The following is a 23,026-nucleotide window of genomic DNA, read 5'->3' as shown; positions in this document are numbered from 1 at the left end:
TCTAAGAAGAGAATCTTTAAAATGGCAAAAACCTTGAAGTTTTGTGAGCCAAACTCTGACCTTCTAACTCAAATAAAAACAGACAAAAAACAAACAAACAAACAAAAAACAGACAAATAAAAACAGACAAAAAGAAAATCAATTACAAAAGGGGGAAATAGACTCCTTGGCCTCCCCTTTATCTTCTAAGCCATATATCTTTCCTTTGAGACAATTCAATTCAACAAGTAAATAACAGCAAATACTATCTTATGTGTATTCCTTGCACAGGGCTGCTCTAGAACTAGGGAGAACACAAATATCTATCCTCTATACATATACGTATATATATACAAGCACATATATAATGAGCAAGATTGTTCTTATCTGCAAGAGGCTTACTTTTTGCATCACAGAAATATTTTACGCTCTTACTTAGGGAGTTAAGCTTTGTCCAGCTGTTGCTGGATCATTACATTATTGATCTGGACCTGTGATTTCAATAGCACAGGGGATTTTCTTGTGAGGAAATTCCCTCTACCATTATAAATCAAGAGATATCTTGCAGCCTCACATGTTGTCTGGGGCACTGGTTAAGTGACTTGCCCAGCATCTCATTGCCAGTCTGCAACAGAGGGGCCCAAGTCATATCGTCTCAAAGGCAGATCTCTACTGCTGAACAGAGATTAGAAATGAGATTAAACACACACACACACACACACACACACCAACTATAAATGGCCTATTTTTCCCCAGGACACATTCAGGCTGATTCTCAACACCATATTGATCTTAATGTAGTCCAGTTGTAAATAATTTCCAATACCAAGCCTACTATAGGCAAACTATCTATAAACTAGATTTCACTATGTGTTCCTTCTTTATTGCTCCTAACTATACATTCTTGGTTCCCTTGAGCAATTCTTAGATCAAAGATTTAGGGCTTGAAGGGACCGTGTATTCCCAGAATCAATCACAGAATCAATGAATTTAAGATAAAAGTAATAAAAGAGGCCATTCGGTCCAACCTATGAACAAAAGGAATCCCCACTATAATATGCCAGACAGTAATCACCCAGCTTCTATTTGAATATCCCCAAAGATGGACAGCCCACCAACTGTCAAGGGAACCCATTCCATTCTTGGACGTACTAATTGTTGGGAAGATTTTCTTGACATCAAGTCTAAATTAGCCTCTTAGTAACTTCTACTTCTTCCTCCTGGTTTTGCCCTCTGGGGCCAAAAAGAACAATCTAACTCTTCTTCCATATGACAACCCTTCGAATATTTGAAGACAAATATCATGTCCCATCTAGAACCTTCTCTTCTATTGGCTAAACATATCCAGTGCCTTTGACCAGTCCTCAAATGAAGTGGACACAATGATAATTTTTGTTATTGTGGCCACAGAACATGGTCTCCTTGAGAATAGAAACTATCCACGTTTTTATCTTTGTAAAGGTTTGTTGAATGCTAATTGTCAGGTTATTTAAGACCAGTAAACTTTAAATTTTTTTTGGAAAGCTGCCTCTGACATATGGGCAAGTTGCTTAACTTCTCAATATTGCAGCTAAATCTCTTAAGACTGTAAGTTTCAGAAAAGTTGCTAATTTGCATCAGCATCAAAAGTTTTCTCACCAGGAGTTGTTTCCTATGTCAATGAAATCACATCCCAGACAAAAATAAACCAAGAATTAAAATAAGTGTAAGTAACAGTCAGAAGTGAGAAGTCATGGCTTAATGGAGAGATGACTGACCATGATATCAAGAGATCTGGGCTCAAATCCAACCTCTGCTTTACACTAGCTGCATCAACACAGACCAGTTTTTTCATCTGAGTGGCCAGGATAATGTTCGAAGATGGTAGGTTATAGACAAAGCTAATTTGCAGTGAGGGAAGGAATTTCCATACTAGGATAATCCCCAAACTAAGAAAAAAAAAATCATACATCTGTCCTTCTTCCCCGCCAGCCAAAATAAAAAACAAAAAACAAAACAAAAAACAAAGAAAAAGAACTGATGATACAAAAAATAAGCTGAGGGTATTATATTGCCAATTACAGGACTTCCCACTCAGTGCATAATACAATTCTACCTGACTTAAGGAGGACTTGGGCATATTTTAGAGTGATTAATTGTGTTCTTGCATAGGGTACAGTTTCCCTGCTGCTGTTTTTAAAAGGAAGGACGAGCTAACCTATATGGTATAAAAGCAAGAACTTGTGTCCAGCATGCTGCTGGCTTGGTTCCTTCATAAGATACTAATCAATGATCCTGGCTCCTCCAGGGGTTACAAGGGAAAGAAAAATTCCTCCATTCACAAAATAAGGTGGATGTTATTTCTCATCCACTTACTTCACAGAAGCCTCATGAGAGAAAACAGATTAAAATGACAAATAACAAAAATTCTTAGAAAACTAAAATTTGCTTAATAAAAATAACCACCTTTGCCCACTGACATTAATTATACCTTTTTAGTTCCCAAAATGTGCACTGTTAAGAGCAAACAGTAAAAAGTGGGAAAAGTGGTTTACCTTAAGTAGCCTAACAAGGAGAAAAACAAACCCAATTGATAGAGTGGATAGGTGCCAACATATTGATGCTGGTCCTTTCTTGTGGATCCAAAAAGTTGGTGTGATAAATGAAAGAGTACTAACTCTGGATTTATGTGTTTATTAAATATAGCAACATTGTCCTACAATTTTAAAATGTGGAAGCCACAATGTTTACAATGAGAGATTGGAACTGAAATTATGTTTGGGGATAGGGACAAATGAGTGCTATGGGATTTGAAGGGTCATAGGAATCTTAAGGCGAGGGGTGGGATAGTGGGTAGGGTGCTGGACAGAGTGGGTTAAAATCCCATTACTCACACTTACTGGCTATGTGACTTTGGACAAGTACTTTAATTTCTGTCTCCTCATCTTTAAAATGAAGACATCTTACAGGGTTCTTAAGAGGCTTAAATGGGTTAATCTATGCAGAACACTATAAAAACTACCAAGCATTATAGAAATGTTATTATTATATTATTATATGATTCACAAGGGAAGGTGTTTGCCCCTAGACTACCTGGTTCTCCAAGGGGAAGTCAGGTTTCCTGGAATTTACTCCTTTGTGATATTATAGCACAGTGGTGTATAGCCTATAAAATATTTTTATAAACACAAAGTTGCAAAGAATTACTGGTTTAATAATAGCTAGCATTTATAGAAAGCTTTAATGTTTGCAAAGTGCTTTGGTTGCATTATTTCATTTGATTCTGACTGGTTTAAATCTCACTGAGGATCATCATACAAACTGTACAGTCAGAGTGAAGGATCACATCCTTTTAGGGTAAGATTTCCATCCTCTTCGGAGTTGGGATAGGTCATATGTTTGATTTCACAGTGGCTATTCTCTGTTTCTAAAAGTACCATATGGCATATTGTTTTTAGAAAGAGAATATTAATTCACTTTTAAACTTTTTTGTAATACCCCTGGAGATAAGTAAAGAATCCCTGGAATGTTAGGAATCACTACCAAAAATACTAACCAATTTCAAATATTAAATGCTAAATGTTGAGAATGGAACAAGATAGTACCAAGATGAAATTTCTTACTCTCATAGTGTATGCTTCAAGACTTCAAAAGGTCCATCATTTCATTGATGTTGGCACTCCCTCCATTGATATAAATTGCAAACCCCTTATCTTTCATGAGATTTTTTCATGAATTGTGGACAGAAAAATGAATCCCCTTTTGATCTACCTTCCAGAGACAAACTTCCCCATATGTAGCTAGGCTGGACTTCAGAGGAAAGATATACAAGTCCATCTCTAAGACTAATAATACTCATAATCATAACTAACATTCATTTAGTGCTTTAAGGTAAGCAAACTACCATACACCAATGTTAAACTCAATAGAAATGGGGACCACTAATTCATACATAAGGATCCCACAGGGATTTAGAAAACCACATATTAACATTAAATGTATTTTATTTTAACTTGTTAAATATTTCCCAATTGCATTTTAATCTGATCTGGACAGTGCTCAGAAGTGTGGCAGGTCCCATGGGTCGTGAGTTTGACACCTCTGCTTTCTATGGTCCTAACAACAACCCAGTAAGGTAGATCCTGTTTTATAGATAAAGAAACTGAGACGGAAAGGGATTTTTTATTTTTTACAGGTCACAAAACTAGTAACTCTCTGGATTTGAGGCAGTATCTTAAGAGGTAGGTTTGAAATTCAGATCTCTTTAACTCAAAGTCAAGCACTACTCCACTTAGCTGGCTCTGTTCAAAAATCACCCAACTTAGTTTGGGTTTCTTAAAGCATGTAATCTATAGGTATATCCTTCAACTGAGGTTTCTGCGATCACTCACTGGTGGAAAAAAAAAAGGACTTATATGGCTTCATAAAATTTAGAACTGGAAGAGACTTCAAAAATCTTCTAACACAACTTTTTCATTTTATAGACTAGGACCATGATGGTGAACCTATGACACACATGTCAGGAATGACATGTATAGCCATTTTTATGACATTTGGGGGAAGTGGGGGGAGAAGGGCTGCTCCCGCAGCACTCACCAGGCAGCTAGGGTGTGTGGGGCTCTGGTAGGATCGTGAGGAGGAGGAGCACAAGAAAGCAGGTTGGGCGGGGCAGGGCCTGTGGAAGACTGGGTGGGGCTCTGGCCCATGTGCAAAGGAGGTATGCCTGGAATCAATTACCAGACACTTTGAGCACCCTGAAGAATATAGCAATAGTTTTACTCACAATTTTCCCCTCTACATACTTTTGTGAGACCTTATTCTCAGCATTAAATAATATCAAAACCAACCAAAAAAACCAGATTGACAGATGACGTTAGTAGTGCTTGCTTGGGTTTGAAGTATACAAAATACCAACCTTCAATTGAAGATTTAATCAATGGGATTCAGCAACAAAAAAGCCACTAATAGGCACGGTAAAGAATTCCCCCTCCCCCTCACTTATCTTAGTTCATGGCACCCCACACAAGTTAAATAATATTAAGACTAACAAAAGAAACCGACTGACAGATAAACAAAGAAGTCACTAAGCAGGTAAAATTAAAAAATTAGTTTTTGGTTTATTAAATACAGTTATATATTACAATTATACATTTTTGTTATTTAAACTATAAATATCATGAAATTATGGGTTTTTTCCCAAAGTGACACACCACCCAAGGTTTTTTGTTGAATTTTGGCACACCAAGCTCAAAAGGTTGCCCATCACTGGATTAGGAGAACAAGGGTCATTCACAGAGGCTCAATGACATATCCCACCTTATACTAAGAGCAGGATTTCAAACCCAGGTCTTCAAATTCCAGATCCATTGATCTTTCCACAATTCCACCAATAATATAGTATAGTGAGACTGTCATTCCATAATCCCTCCAACATTGGGTATTGCCTCCAACATTGAGTAATGACTTTAATTTTTTTTTTGCCAATTTGAAGAGTGTGAGATGAGACCTCAAGAGTGTCTTGATGTGCATTCCTTTTATTGTTAGTGTTTTAGAATATTTTTTCATGTGATTGTTAATACTTAGCAATTCTTTTGAGAATTATTCATCTTTTGACCATTTATTGGAAAATGGCTTACTCATATATTCTTCTGTTACTGTGTTTATATATCTTGAATACCAAACCCTTTTCAGAAAAATATGATACAAAGTTTTATTTATTTTTTCCTATTCAGCCATTTTCTTTCTCATCTTATACATGCTATTTTTTTTTTCTTGTGAAGAAGCTTTTGAGTTTTAAGCAAAGTTATCTATTTTATCTTCTGTAATTGCCTTTTTCTCTTGTTTGGTTAAGAATGCATATTGTACTCACTGCTGCAGGAGATAAATGATGGGTAAGTTTTCTGATTTGTTTTAGAGTATAATCTTTAATATTAAGGTCACATATTTATTTCAAATGTATTCTAGAATACAGTGTAAAGTGGTGGTCAGAGACTAATTGCTGCTAGTCTGTTTTTCAGTTATGAGCTTTTTCCTAAGTAATTTGTTTTCCATTGCATTTAACACTTACTGAATTCTGTTGTTTTTAACTGTCCCTTATTTAGTCTGTTTGATTGATCTATCTAAAGATATATCAAATGGCTTTAATGGCTGCTGCTTTATAATATATTATGTTGACTAGCCATGCTATTCCCCTTGACTTCTACTTGTTTTTATTAATTCCCTTGATATTCTAGATGTTTTGTTTTTCCAAATAAATTTTGTCATTATTTTATCAAATTTAGCAAACTATCCCCATGGTAATTTGATTGGCGTAGCATTAGAAGCACAAATTAATTTTGGTAGAACTGTTACTTTTATTATATTGGCATGTTTTAGCTATGAATGCTGAATATTCTATGTATTTGTTATTCATTATTTCTTTAAGGAACCATTGAATCTATACAAGCCTCTTGGGTGCTTTTTAAGGCCTATTTTGTGTATTTTGTAGTTATATGGAATGATATTCCACTTTCTATTATTGCTTCTTGCATTGTTATTGTCATGTAGAAATGCTGTTGACTTTTTTTGTCCTTACCTTCTGTCTTAGAATCAATATTATTCCAAGGCAGAAAAGAGGTAAGGGCTAGGCAATGCAGGGTGAGTGACTTTCATAGAGTCACATAGCTAGGAAGTGTCTGAGGCTAAATTTGACCCAGGACCTTTCTTCTCTAGGCCTGGCTCTCAATCCACTGAGCCACCTAGCTGCCCCCATTGCTGTTGATTTTTTAATGTTTATTTTGTAGCCCACAATTTTACTGAAACTATTGTCTCAATTAGTCTCTTTGCCATTTCCCTAAAATTTTCTAAGCAAATCATTGCATCACTAACAAATTGTTTTTTATCTCTTCATTACCTATCTTTTTACCTTTAATTTCTTTTTTATGTTTTCTTGCTTTTGCTAGCATTTCTAGAATTATTTTTTTTAAAAGGGAGAGAGTGATCATTCTTGCGTCAATTTGGTATTTACTAGAACAAATCTCAGATATCTCTATTATGTATGATGCTTACTTTTGTTTAATACAGATGTTTTCTATGACTAAAAATAAGATACTTTCATTCTTGCATTTTGTAGGGTTTTTAAAGCATAAAATGTACTCTGTCAAAGGCTTTTTTCTAAATCTAAGATGATCATGTGGTTTGAAATATTTTGGGTTTTAATATGATTGTGTTGTTTTCCTAGTGATGAACCATCTTTATAAATTCCATTTGGTTATAATGAATGATTTTTTTATAAACACTATGGCCTATTTGACAGGAATTCCTTTAAAAATTTTGAGTCAATATTTATTAATTATGTCAGTCTTTGGTTTTATTTTTCTGTTTTACATTTCTCTGGTTTAGGTATCAGGACTATATATGTCTCACAAAAGGGTTCTGATGGCATCCTTTCTCAGTTTTTGAGAATATTTTATGAAGTATGGGTACTATTCTTTAAAAGTTTGAGTAAAATCTCCTGTGAATCTATCAAGGCCCTATTGTTTTTTTTTTCCTTTGGTAGTTCCTTTATAGCTAAATCTATTTATTTTTTCTGAGATTGGGTTATTAAGGCATCTATTGTGAAGCAAAGATACTTATCACAACTGTTCCAAGGTTGTACTAGAAATTCTAGCTATAGCAATAAGAGAGGAAAAAGAAAAGGAAAGAACTAGAATAGGGAATTAAAAAAAGAACTATCACCCTCTGCAGATGATATGATGGTATACTTAGAGAATCCTAGATAATCAACTAAGAAACAAGTTGAAATAATTAACAAACTTGAGCAAAATAGTAGGATATGAAAGAAATCCACATAAATCACTAGCATTTCTATATATTCTCAACAAAGTAAAACAGCAAGAGATAGAAAGAAAAATTCCACTTAAAATAACTATAGACAAAATAAAATATTTGGGAGTCTATCTGTGAAGGAAGACAAATTCTGGAATTATATGGACCCAATTACAAAACATTTTTCACAAAAATAAAATCAGAACTAAACAACTGGAAAAATGATAATTGTTCAGAAGTAAGCTGAGTCAATAATTCTACTTAAATTAATGTACTTATTCAGTGCTATATTAATCAAGCTTCCAAAAATCACTTTATATAGCTAGAAAAATAATAACAGAAGTAATCCAAAAGAATAAAAGATCAAGAAAATCAAGTGAATTAATGAAAAAAAAATGTGAAGGAAGATAACTTACCAGTGCCAGATCTTAAACTACAAAAAGGTAACTACTGAAACAACCTGATACTGGCTAAGAAAGAGAGTGGTGGATCAGTGGAAAGATTGGGTACATAATGCAAAGTAGTAAATAACCTTAGTAATCTAGTGTTTGAAAAACCCAAAGATCCAAGCTTTTGGAACAAGTACTTATTATTTGGAGAAAAAAAAAACCTTCTGGAAAAACTGGAAAATAGTATGGCAGAAATTAGGTATAGACTAATATCTCACATTGTGCACCATGATAAGGTCAAAATTAGGACATTATTTAGACACAAGACACCCTTAAGGAAATTAGGGGAATATGGAATAATCTACCTGTCAGATTTATAATAAAGCAAAGAATTTACAACCAAACAACAGAGAGCATTATAGGACATAAAATGGATACTTTTGATTATGTTAAATTAAAAACGGTTAAATAAACATAACTAATGCAGTTATGATAAGAAGGAAAGCAGAAAACTGGGGGGGGGAATGTTTTTACATCATGTTTCTCTGATAAAGGCCTCATTTCTTAAATATGTAGAGGACTAAATCAAGTGTAGAAGAATACAAGTCATTCTCCAAATGATAAATGGTCAAAGAATATGCACAGGCAATTTTCAGATGAAGAAATCAAAGCTATCTGTAGTCAAATGAAAAAATGTTCTAAATCACTACTGATTAGAGAAATGTAAATGAAAACAATTCTGAAGTACCAGCTCCCACCTATCAGACTGACTAATATGATGGGAAAAAAGGAAAAGGACAACTGTTGGGGAGGATCTGGAAAAACTGTGACACTAAAGCACTACCACAATCTAGTAGAGTTGTGAACTGATCCATCTGCTCTGGAGAACAATTTGGAACCATGCCCAAAGGGCTATAAAAAGGTGTATACCATTTGATCCAGTTATTGCTAGATCCACTTCTAGGTCTGGATCCCAAAGAGATAAAAAAGGGGAAATAACCTAGATATACAAAAAAAAATTATAACAGCTTTTTTTGTAATAGCAAAGAATTAAAAGCTGAAGGGATATCCATCTATTAGAGAATGACTGAAGAAGTTGTGGTATACGATTGTTATGGAATATTATGGTGCTATAAAAAATGACAAGCAGGATACTTTTTATAAGAACCTGGAAATACATGAACTGATATATAGTGAAGTGAACAGAATCAAGAGAACACTGTACACAGTAACAGCAATATTGTATGATGATCAGTTGTGAATTTGGCTATTCTCAGTGGCACAAAGCACCAAGACAATTCCAAAGGATTTATAATGAAAAATGCTATCCAACTCCAGGGAAAGAATTGAGGGAATCTGAATGGATATGGACGAATACTATTTTTATTTTATTTCTTACTGGTTTTTTTGGGGGGGGGAGTCCTATATTTTCTTTCTCAACATGACTAAAATGAAAATATTTTGCATGACTGCACAAATATATGTTAATGTAGCTTTCTAAGGATATGATTTCTCCCCAAGACTACTTTAGTTACATCCCAGAAATTTTGATATATTGTTTCATCGTTATTTTATTTACATACTCATTGTTTCCTTGTTTACTGCCTCTCACCCCTGAATACTTATTTTTGCTTTGTCAGATAAAATGATTGCAACTCCTTTGTTTGGATTCACTTGATGCACAATGCTTTATTTCATGTATGTTTTTTAATCAACAGGCTGGAGAGCCGTATTTTTTATCCAATCTAAAATTGTTTTTACATTTGCTTTATTGGATTAGTCCATTCATATTTAAAGTTATGAATTTGGTTCATGTTTTCCTCCATCTCTCTCTAATATTGGTTTTTCTTTTAAGGTATGATTTTTTTTTCCTGCCAATATTCTAGAGTACTATATTCCTTCAATTATTTTACCTCAATCTTTTTTTTAAGGTGGCATGGTTTTCACTGGTTTTCTTTCCCTTACTCCTGATCCTTTCTTTTTGTCTGTTACCCCTTTCCTTTGGGGAGTAGCTTATTAGTTACTTTTTCTTTTCCATTTTTATCTAGTTATATAATTCTTACCCTTTTTTTCCCTCAGTTGAGTACATTACCCCTCACTCTCCTCCCTTTCAAGTAGCCCTGTTTATTAGTTTTATTTATCTTACTCTCTTCATTATTCATGTATATAATATCTGGAGTGTAATGGGAGGATCAGTATTTTTCAAGTGAGGGTTTGCTCAGCCCTTTTAGGGGTTGCCATCCATCTTTAGTCTCTACCTTTTACTCAATTTTCACCTGGGGCTCCAAGAACCTCTAGCATGTGTAGTGGACACATCCCAGTAAAATGATCTTAGCAGGCAGGTTGAGGGTAGCTGATGGGCCACAAGTCCATCACTGAGTTAGGGTGGTATCTACTCTAAGTACATAAAGACTTCTCCAGAGGAAAGAGCATATGAGAAGAATTTGTTCCAATGGCCATGAAGGCAGCTAAAGCAGGTGCCACAAACACTTAGAGCTTGGTCAGACACTGAAGACACCAAGGTCATCCACTGCATCCAGGGCCATCATCAGTTGTTCTGAATTTTGTTCTGCCACTGGACTTTGATGATTATGGAAGAGTAAGCAGGCTGATGAATTTGTGTGACTCTACCTGACTTGAGTCCAATTCATGTGTGAGTTAAAAAATCACCCAATGATATCATTGGTCTTCTTCAAAATGGATTAACAATAATGCTACAGCCCTTCATTTTCTGATTCATAATTTCTATAATTAACTGTTTTCTCTTTTTTCTATATTCTTCATGCAACAAAAGCTTCTGAGGTACCCATTCTTATGTTCCCTCCTCCAGATGGTTTCTGCCACTGCCTTATAGAGGCATGTCCCATGGATCCCCTTTTTCCATTGTGCCTCGCTCCCAGAACAATGCCAATTATTGCTGATGTCAGAGAGGATATTGTCCCTCACCCACTTCCCTGGATATACAGCCCACTGCTGATCAATACTTTTTCCCTTTTGCCTAAAAATCTGATTCTCTATGTTGAGAAATTCTAGGCACAGGTTCTCCTTTGTAATTTTTATTTAGCAAATCTAAAGTCATTCACAATGATTGATTCTTTATTTTAAAATCCTTACCTTCCATCTTAGAATCAATAGTGTATTGGTTCCAAGGCAGAAGATTGATAAGGGCTAGCAATGGGGGTTAAGTGACTTGCCCAGGGTCACACAGCTGAGAAGTGTCTGAGATCAGATTTGAACCTAGGACCCGTCTCTAGGGCTGCCTCTCAATCCACTGAGCTACTCAGCTGCCCCCTGTAATGACTAATGCTTACATTTCTAAATGTTCACAAATGATTCCTCTACTTATCAGCATTAGAATTTTGCCAGAGATTGGCACAAAACTTACTGGCCCACATTTTGAAATATCTACTGCCCTCTAGCATCCTGTAGCCCTTCTTTTATTCTCCAAAACTAAAAGTTTAGCAATCACATCCAAAAGTCCTTTAGGTTACCTAGGATATGGACACAATTAATAGAATTTCTCTGCTTCTTTATTCTCTAAGATGACAGTGAATCAACTGGAGTCATTTTCATGGCCATCCTTTGCAAATATTTATCATGAGATCTTCAGTATAAGATGACCAAATGTCCCATTAAATTATACTTTTTACTATGCTTGGAGTCATAATAAAACCACTCTTCTGACTCTTTCATTTGGGTGTCCATTAACAAAAGAAGCTGAGGAATAGCTAATATAGTCACATTATGTTTTACATCCCCAAATTTCCATAGAAATTGTTTTACCACCACAGGAATGCTACTGGGTCCCAAAAGGATATGACATATGAAAAAAGCTAGGAAAGAGGATGGTAATAGTTTGAATTTGCATATGAGTTAATCAAACACAAATTATAACTAATCATATTTTTTTAAATGCATGGACTTTTAAGAGAAAGAAAAAGACTATGTGATAAATAGATTTGTATTAGGAATTCATACAAATAAATCAATCATATATCAACAAATATTTATGAAGTGGCTACTATATATAATAAAATGCTCACAAAATGATTCCTCTACTTATCAACATTAGACATTGGCATTTAAAGATAGCCTGACTTCAAATCTCAGCTCTAACATTTGCAATCTATGCAATCTTTGGCAAATTCTTTAGCCTTTTTAGGCTTCAGTTTTGTGCATGGTCTACATTATTAATTGTCCTTTCTAAAATGGGATTCCCAATACAACACTCTAGAGGTAGTCTAGCCAGTATAGGATTATCATCTCCCCTGTTCTGAACATTTTATTTGTATTACTATTGTGTTAGATTGCATCAGCTTTATTAGATGCTAAAAAATGCTACAGACTTAAATTGAGTTTATAGCCCACTGAAACTCCAAGGTGCTTTATATATCAACTTCCTAGCCATGTCCCCCCTTGGTCTATACTTTCTTTCTCCTCTTTTTAACTCAAATTCAAAATTTTGTTCCTAGTAAATAAAAAATTATCAGCTCTTATTAGCTTCATCCACTCTTCTAGCCAAGTTGATCTTTTTGGATCTTGACTCTTCCATCTAACATCAATCCTTCCGAGCTTGTCATCTTTCGAAAATTTGATGAGCATATTCATCTTAGACTTTACATAAGTCATGGATATTAATGCTCAACAGGCCCAAAGACATAATCCTCTACCATCACTACATACTTCCATTCTAATTGAAATGTGTATATATATATATATGCATATATATGCACATTACATTGTTCTGTTGCCTACAAAATATAATGGTTTGTCAAATTGCTGCCTGAAATTTCAAAATATATCTATCTGCTGAATTCCTCTGATCTAGTAACCCTGTCAAAAAAGAAATTTATCTAGTCAGGTATGATTTGAACTTACTGAACTAAAATTGACTCACTAGTATTTGTTCGTACATTTTAGAATGTCTATAAATTCTTTCTTTAATGATCAGTTAATAAAATTTTATCAGGAATTGACACAAACTTAGTCAGGTTTTAGTAAGTCAGTTAGTCAATAAACTTTATTAAGTACTTACTATGTGCCAGTAATTCTGCTAAGCAATGGGATACAAAGAATGGCAAAAATAGCTCCTGCCCTAAAAGAACTCACATTCTAAAGATGGGAAACAATATGTTAAAAAAAATTAGGTACATATGACATATATATATATATATATATATATATATATATATATAGAGAGAGAGAGAGAGAGAGAGAGAGAGAGAGAGAGAGAGAGAGAGAGAGAGAGAGAGAGAGAGAGGATAGAAAGTAATCTCAGAGGATGAGGCACCAGAAGCTAAGGGGACAATGAAAGGTCTCCTGTAGAAGGTAGGGTTTGAACTGAGCAAGTAGACCATAATGGCTGAAACAGAGGTCATAGACAGTAGTATGAAGGGAGGAAGGAAGAAGCTAGGTTGTGAAAAGCCTTAAATACCAGAGGACTTCATTTTTGGTTCTAGAGTAAAGAGGAAATGATTAAAATTTGAGTAGGATCTATGGTCAGATCTACACTTTACTTCTGTCCTACTGAGGAACCATTTAGTCTTTCTCCATTACAAATATTGCTAACTCTTGTTTCTATAAGAATATTTTGTTCATATAAATAAAGTCCTTTCATTCCTCTCCTTTTAATTATTAAAAAAGAATGTAAATTTTTAATCTGATGATAAAATATACCTTTATTATCAATTAATGTGCTGATTGTTTCTATAACATATCAATCTTAAGTTCTTGATATTATTCCAATTTTATTATAGTGAACAATTTTTGTATTGTCAGTATTTTTAAACTATTTTTGTATCAATTTTAATTAATTACAGTAGTCTATAGCTTTTTCTCTGATTTTTTCCTCATTTGAGAATCAGGACTATGTCCACCTGATACAAAGGATTTGGTAGGATACCTTCTTTATTTCTGTAAACAATTCACATAGCCCAGAATTAAAAGAAAAGTTTGAAAGGATCCTGTTATAAATTCATTTGGACAGTGTTTCTTTTTAATTTTAAAGTGTTCAATTTCTTATTCTGAGCTAGTTATTTTGGTCTCTTTCTTGTTTTGTTAGTTTAGGTCTTTTACATTTTGCAAGCATTCATATTTCATTTAGGTCTTCATTTTTCATTCATTTTCATTCATAACCATATAATTCAGGAAAGCATTTTTTAATTTCACTGTTTGCTATGATTACTTTTATTTTGCTTTAAAAAATTCAAATTATCATCTACACATGTCAATGAATACTGTTTTTTTTCGTGTAACATTGCCTATACTTCAACTTATTACTTAACTTGCATTCTTTATAATCATTCAAATATGATTATATTCTGTCTCCTCTAGTAGACTGTAAGTTCTTTGATTGCACATACTGTCTTCCTGTTCAACTTTTTTTGTCAGGACTTGAGATTTTATCATTGTGGATGTAAGGGCCCAATGAAATGATTTTTTACCAGCTGATGTAGTCCTATTTGATGAGGTTTTAATGTGTAAGCAAGATGCATCTATATCCTTCTATCCCTTATTAAGTTTAAACCTTTCCATCAAGAAGAGAACACCATGATTAGCCAAATAAACAAGCTATCTATCCTTTTGGGGGCTTCAAATAACTGGATATATTTCAGCAGTTCTAGTTCCAATGCCTAGACTAGAGAGATCTTTATAAGAGGTGGAAGGGGGGGGGGCGACTTTCTCTTTCTTCCTCAATGGCTCTGGCATCTCAATGGAGCTGCTGAACCAGAAAGAGACAATGCATCTAGTTTGGATCAAAGACAGACAGTAGCAGATACAATAGTCACCAGCAGGAGAATTAGCTTCAAGGAGTATAATCTATCTCAGAGCAGTGTCAGTGATGGATTCAAGGAAGGAGCAGACCCTGGGAGTCCAGCTGAGTAACTTCTCCAACAGACACATTGGATAAATTGTGTGAAGACTATAGGAAAAGGGCTTCTGTGCTATGCATACCAGGAGCTGTGAATCACCACTGTGCCGCACATATATTCTACATTTCTAGAATCATTACATTCTATGTTTGAACCCATTATTTTTATAGACACTACATATATGAGGAAGAGTGCATTCGGGGGGAGGGGGTGTTTTGTACCAGTTACTCTTACCCTATTATCTTAGTAAATGCTCTTCCTGAAAATCTAATAGCTTACTGGCTAATTCTTAAGGGGAAGCACATTGATGAGAACTAATGAACTATGATAATAAAAGTAGTTATTCAGTAGGGTACCTATAGAACTTGAGGTAGCAGCTACCCTCTGGGTTACTCCCCTATTTTGAACTCCCATTTGAAGGTTGAATCCCTAGAGGATAAGCCCAAATTTCTTTTCGTGAGGTCTCCATAAAGTTCAATTTTGATGTAGGTCTTTGCTAATCACTGTTTAGTTGAACTTCCAGGGTCTGCTCCTTTCCCAAGTTCACAGCCAACATTCTTTCTTTCGGTTAATTTGTCAAGATCCTCCCTCTGCAGAATATTTCTATAAGTCGAGCCTTGTGTCTACTTCAAGCTTAATGCACTGTCTCCTACTGGTTCAGGTGCTCTAATGACATGCTATGGCTAGAGAAAAAGATCCTTCACTTCCCCACCCCTTTATCTTTTAGGTATCTCCCTCACAAAACACAGACTTTCAATTCTGGAACTGGAATGCTGAGAGATTCATGGATTTATGGCCCTCAGGGGCACGGATAATTTGTTTGCCCAGCCAGTGCTACCGTTCCCTTTTTGACACAAATGGGTTCTCACCTTATAAGAGGACTTGGGACATCTTGTTTACACATTAGTCATGATATGACAAAAGACAAAAATAGTCAAAATTGAAAGGGTTATGGGAAGACAGACCCTAACTAGTCTATTTTGGAAAGCAATCTGGAACTTTGCAAATAAGTGACAAAAACATTGATATCCAGAGATCCTACTATTAGGTTTGTATGTTAAGTAGATAATTAATGAAAAGAAAGTCTCTATATACACCAAAATGTCTATAGCAGCACTTTTCATAGTTATGAAGAATTGGAAACAAAGTAGATGCAAAGTAGATGATTGGGCAAAGGCCAAATTATAGAACATGAATGTAATGAAATATAACTGTATTACAAGAATGCAGAAAAGCATGGAAAGATTTACAAGATATGAAGTAAACAAAGACAAGGAATCAAAATGTAGGATTACAAAAACATATGGAAAGAACTATAAAACAATTAAGACTGAATGTTATAAAATAACGAAGAACAAGTATGGCTCCACTACTCTTTTGCAGAGAACCATGGGTGTGGTACTACAGAGGTCCGTCCAGCGGCCTCTCTGATGAGCCAGGTTGTCTGCCCAAGTGTGGCGTCACGGTCGGATGAGACACACCGTGCATTCAGCCCATGTATGCAGGCATCACACACAGTGCTCTGCCATAGTAGCATGGTACGTTTATTATATAGGTTTTGGTACACACGCATAATCAATTCTCAATGTATGTGACATTCTACAGTTTGATGGGATATTATCAAATCACCTAAACAACACTCTTGTGATGTTACTACAACAAAGAGTTCTGTGATCATTTACTAGGTTTCTACAACACTCTGATAGGATTAATGTGAATAAAGCTATTTGTACATTAGTACCCCTTGACCTGCTGAGAGGATCATTGTGCTTTTGGTCAGCTTTCACTATCCATCATAATTGCTTGGGAGATGAACAACAAAACATATTCGTTATCTAGGTATGAGGACTTTCGGCAGACCAATTTTGGGTTTTTTCTCAATTTACAAGTTCTGTGTTTCTTGGGTTATTTTGAAGTGCCTAGCAACAACAAATTCATTCGTGTGGTAACTGTAGGACAAGATTCATTATAGTACTCGACCTTTCTTCTGGTGTTTATTGTAGGGCCTTGGAGTGTATCTTGTGCTTGAGAGAGGGGTCATGGGCAGTAATCTTTGGGCTTTTATTGTAATTGCAATCTTTTGGGGTAATAACCTAGGGGGCTTAAAGTAGGGTATATATTTATTGATCCTGTGTTTGCTCTCATGTCATTTCTCCTGTATTGGGGAAAGAACAATAATCATAACAAGTCCACTAGTGGGGAAAATCTGGGGAAAGAAGTCACAAAGGGGATCAGCAGGGAGCCCTCACTCTGGAGTCTGCTTTGCTGACCTTCCTTCCTTGGATAGTGATCTTGTCAATTGGTTGGGGTATGATGGCCTCTGGCATGGTACCTTGCATATATTGTCATGTTTTTTCTATGTTCTGGTTGATTATTTTTTTCACCTTTATTTTAAAAATATTATTTGTTGTATATGATGGCTCTCTGGAGAGAGAAGGGACATAGGGAATGTTGTGAAATACAAAATATATCAATAAAATTTCTTAAAACAAAAACATTTAAGCTTCTTTAAAAATGAAAAAGAACCTCAATGTGAATATAACTACATTTACTTCCTTGGAGGGAATCACATTCCCTTTTCCTTATGTTGGTTACTCCCAGCATAGTCTCTTTGTTAAGGTAATTCAGCAAAGAGTTTCAGTAACTGCTAATCTTAGAGAATTATCTGGAGGCACTGAGAGACTGGATGCTTGGCCCAGGGCCACACAGCTAGTACATGTCAGATGCAAGATTTTAGCCCAGGTCTTCCTAACTGCAAGGCTGGCCCTCAAACTATTAGCACATGCTGGGTCTTATTTAGCTTTAAGTCCCTGCAAATCATCTAGCATGTGACTTACAAATACTTGTTGATTTGATTTTCACAGTATGGCCTAATTATAACTTAAGACTGGAAATTTTTTTACTAGCAAGTTGAAACAAAAACTTTTTTTTAGAGCAACAATGCACAACGCACTAACCATAAAATTCAAAGCATAAAAATGCCCTTTCCCTTCACTATTAATGAACTATCTTCATGTTGTTTAACATTCTTTTGATTAAGCTGGGTACAGCATTATATCATGCCAAGCCACAGAAAGGGCAAAATTCTCTACTGAAATTGGGAGGATTTCTGAATGGAAGCTAGTGTCCTAATGGCATGATTGCCAACTCCAATATTTTTTTCTCTCACAAATCTAAGAAAAATACAGTGCTATAATAGGGAGTTAGGGAAAACTGATCTGCTCCTTGGAACATGAAAAATGATAAGGATATCCACCAATGACTGGAATTCTTTCCTTCCTAGCTTCCTTTAAACTGCACTCAAACTCACTTTCTATAGAAAACCTTTTCTGACCCCTCTGAATGTTCCTGCCTTTACTCTATGATTATCTCCAGTTTATCCTGGCATGTTGTCTCCTCCAATAGATTGTGAGCTCTTGAGGGAAAGGACCTCTTTTGCTTTTCTGCTGAATACACAGTAGGCACTTAATAAAAGACTTGGTTCCTTCCTTCTTATTCATTGGAAAGTGAAAGCAGATTAATATGTTGAAGACTGCTCTTTTCAAAGAGACAGGAATTTTCTAGTTTCTCTTTCACACATCTGTTAGGCTTTCTTCTGCAACTTTATCCAATCCCTAGTTAGGGCCAGCACGCTAGAGAGCCAAGTCACAGGTGATCTAACTCTACATATGTCCAGCCATCTACCCAAGTGGATGGTATTATTCTCATTTTACAGATGGAGAAAACATTGGTACAAAAAGGTTAAATGCTTCATATATGTCACGTATTCCCTGTCATTTAGTAAGAAAAGAATATTAAAGAAAATACAACTGATTGCAACTACTAGTATATTTTAGGTAGGCTGATGAAATTTGATCAACTGAGATAGAATCTGATTCAGATACTGATGTTAAGACCACATCAGAGGCTTGTTTAGAGATAGGGGTGAAGAGTCTCTACTCTACAGTACCTGTCCCTCTTTACCTTTCCCTCCCGGTACTACTACTTCAGGGAAATCTCCAGGATCAAACCTCTTGAAACGGACAGTTTTAGAAGCAACCAAATGACTGATAAACATTCATTATGACTTGGAATTCTATTTTGAACTCAGCAAAAGGTGACAATAGCCAAGGAATTGCCTCATGCACCAGTGAGAGGACAAATATGTCTATTCTTCTTGTGATGTCTACTTCACGTCTGAGACAAATATACAACAGTAGATGAAAGGTCAGAGTTGAATGGTTTATGCTTGAAGTCAGTTTTGAACACAGATGCCATCCACTCCTTTTGAGTTTGAAAATTTCTTCTAAGTGGATAAATGTGTATAGAAACTCTCTCCATTACCTTGATCAGCATCTGAATGCCAACCTGACACTTTGAATTGAATTAGAGAAACAAAACTGGATACTTTGAGACATGAGGGCTGTGCATAGTACCAGGGCTAAGAGTGGATTTAAACTCTTTTCTTATCCCATTTAAATCTAAGTTAGTATAAACTTCCCATTACTGAAGAATAGAGGTGTGTCTGCAGAGGTGCAAGTTCCCCTTGATGTTCTCAGGCAAAGAAACCCAATCCTTTCTTCTGACACACATGGTTGCAATAGAAGCCTTTCCCCCTCTGCCAGTCTGGTTTTAATCTGCTTGTTCTAGGAAGCTAGGATTTACAGTGAATGTTAAAGAGAGAAAACTACCATAAGTTACAATAAAATAAAATGGTATTGATTAAAAACCCATATTACATATACATGTATTATATTTATATATACATAGATATATAGTGTATTATATCGCCTTGTATACTTAAATACATATTTACTTTGATATATACCAATGTAGCACTTAAAAAAAAACAACAAAAAAACCCCCACCAAAACTAAAGTTCTTTAGATAGTTATACATCATCCAAATTTCTGTTACATTTTGTTACTGGCATTGTTGGGAAATAAGATTTTGCACATATGCAAATGACCTTAATACCTGAATCCAATCATTATAAGCACTGAATTAAAAAAAAAACATTTTTGATAGAAAATTTTATAAAATATTAGGCTCAGAATATGACAAAATTTATGCTTTTTATGACTCGGGGACAACTGATGGATACTTTGATATCTTTTCCAACACTAAGTAGGTCTACCTGTTATGCTGAAAAAAACTAGTCTAATCTGCTTTTTTAAAAAAATGAACCTTTTACAGTCGTTATTTCTAATTGTACATTGTTTCCCATTGATAGTTATAATCTGCCTACTTAAAATATTTCATTAAACTATGCTTAGAGCTGTGGGGATATGAAATATGGCCCTTGAATTCAAACTTTAAATTATTTACCACCAATCCATTATTTTCATTTTAAAGATGACCATAAGTCCTTCAAATTAAGTAGAGGGACTACTTGACTGCAATTTGCCACTCTAAAGGCTTCAATCTGAGTTGCAAATACTAGAAGTATGACTTCAGGATCACAGAACCCAAGTGATCATCAAGTTTACCTCATTTTACAGGACAGAAAGAAAGCTCAAAATTCTGAGGTCCAGAAAGCTTAAACTTACAGAGGGACCAGAATTTGAATCAAGGTTTTTAAAGTTACAATTTGCATAATCCCTGAATTTAAAATTCATTAAGTTAATAATTGGTATCTACTTATAAAGTTATTTGTTGAATAAATGAATGCTTAAACTTTATTCCTGGGAAAACTCTATAATGCAAAAAAGAGTGCATTGTGAGAAATTATAAAGAGAATCCCTAGAAAAGTAATTCATGATTAAAAGCCAGCATGGCTTTTTAAAGAACAAGTGATGCCATAGTAACCTTATTTCTTTTTTCAAGAAATGCTTAAGATAGTTCAATGTTAAGGTCTCATTTTCCTAAGAAAGGAATCTTAACTATTTCAAACTGAGGCTCAAAGAGGTAATGAAATACTTATCTGAGATTACACCATTAGTAGGTGAAATAGGGTAAAAACAGGTGCTCTGCCAATCCAATCTTTTGATTATAACAGACTGCCTCAAAAAAATTTTGTGTGGGCCAAGAATTGTACCTACCTCACCTGATTAGAAGATACTCATACTCCTCACCTTACCACCAATGTGGGTAGCTAAATTGGCAGAAAACAGAAATATGAGAAGGAAACTAAAATGCTGTAAAAAGATTTGGATAGGTTAGGATTGGCCAAATTAAATAAGGTTATTAAGAATAATTGTACAGTTCTACCCATGGGTTAAAAAAATCAACTTATACTTTCTGAGGGGAAAAAAGGCTAGATAATAGTTGTATAAAAAAGTATTTGGGAAGAATCAGCAGTGTGGTAGGTGGTTAAGTGGACAGAGATCTGAACTAGGAGTCAGAAATTCTTGACTTTGTATCCTGCTTCTGACACAGCTGTGTGACCTTAAACAAGCCACTTAACAATGCCTCTCAACCTGTTTCATCTGTAAAAATGTTTAAAATAGTAGGATTTTCTTTAGTCATTGTAAGGGATAAACTATAAATATATAAACAAAAAATATTTTATAATTATTAAAATACTATATAAATGTTAGTTATCAGTCCCATTAAGAAAAGGCACTGTTCAGAACTTAAGCAGTAAGATTTCTACTGTTTTCTCTTCTATTAGACAATATTTGGAAAACTCTGTTTAGTTCTAAACCCAACTTACTAAGATTTAAGAGAGTAGCTAGGTGGTTCAGTATATCCAGGCCTGGGGAAGGGAAATGCTGGGTTTAAATTTGACCTCAGATACTTCCTAGCTATGTGACCTTGGGCAAGTCACTTAACCTCAGTTGCCTGGCCCTTACTGTTCTACTTTGGAACCAATATTTAGTATTGATTCTAAGACAGAAGATAGGGAGTTTTAATAGGAAAAAAAAAATAAAGATTTAGAGAAGGTAACCAGGATAGAAACAGATCTGGAATATAAGCAATATGAAGCCTAACTGAAAAAACTGTGAGTATAACACTTGACAACAAATTTAATGTGACTGGGGTGGAGTAGAAAAAGTTAATAATGGCTAACATTTATATAACAGGCACAGTGCCAAACATTTAAAAAATTATCTCATTTGATCCTCACATACCCTTTGAAGGAAGTGTTATTATTATCCATTTTACAAATTAGGAAACTGGGGCAAACAAAAGTTAAGTGACTTGCTTAGGAACACACTGCTAGTGTTTAAGGTCAAATTTGAACACAACTTGGGTCTTCTTAACTCTAGACCCAATGCTTCCTCCACTGCACCAGCTAGCTGCCTAGTTGACAAATGTGCGAATGGTAATAAGTCCTCTAATACTGCATAGCCTCCTAAATGATATCCATAATTACTCAAAACCTTTGGTCTAACACCCCTTATAAAAAGAACCAAGTGAGCAGAGAATGTCTATGTTCCCAACTACAATATGCAGTTAAATAGCTAGAAGATTGTCTCTTCAACTTGGACAGACCCTGAAAACAGACAATAAGCTATATTGAGAACCAAATAGGAATCCACTTGGCTAGATTGGGAGTTATACAGTGTTTAATCCTTTTAATATCCTTTTCGGTAAAACTATATGCCTGTAAAGCATGGAATAGTATATTTCCCAAATGATTATTTATAATGGAAAAGTAATGGAGTGAACCATGGTAAGCATAAATAACATACTACCAAATAAAGAACTGTACACAAGAAACAACGTTGAAATTAAACATTAATGAAAATAACAATATCTTAAATATAGCCATTAGAATATGTACTCACTGAGATCATGTATTTTTTTTCCCTTGGATTATTTAGCACAAGTAAATGTTTAATAAATGCTTAAAGACTGACTGCTATCACACAAGAGATATATGATTAGAAAAGAAGGTTGGGCCAGCCACTTAGTAAGAGAAAGAGATTACATAATGGGCAGCTTTATGTCCTCTACTTAAACTTATTTATGGTTAAAAGATCTAGAATATGTGAGAGGGCAAATTCTTAACAAGGGATAGAAGCAATTGCAAAAGATAAAATGGAACAAATTTCGATTGTATAAAATTAGAAAAGC

This window comes from Monodelphis domestica, chromosome 2, assembly GCF_027887165.1.
Source record: "Monodelphis domestica isolate mMonDom1 chromosome 2, mMonDom1.pri, whole genome shotgun sequence".
NCBI classification, from domain to species: domain Eukaryota; kingdom Metazoa; phylum Chordata; class Mammalia; order Didelphimorphia; family Didelphidae; genus Monodelphis; species Monodelphis domestica.
Note: the sequence above shows the minus strand (reverse complement) of the source record.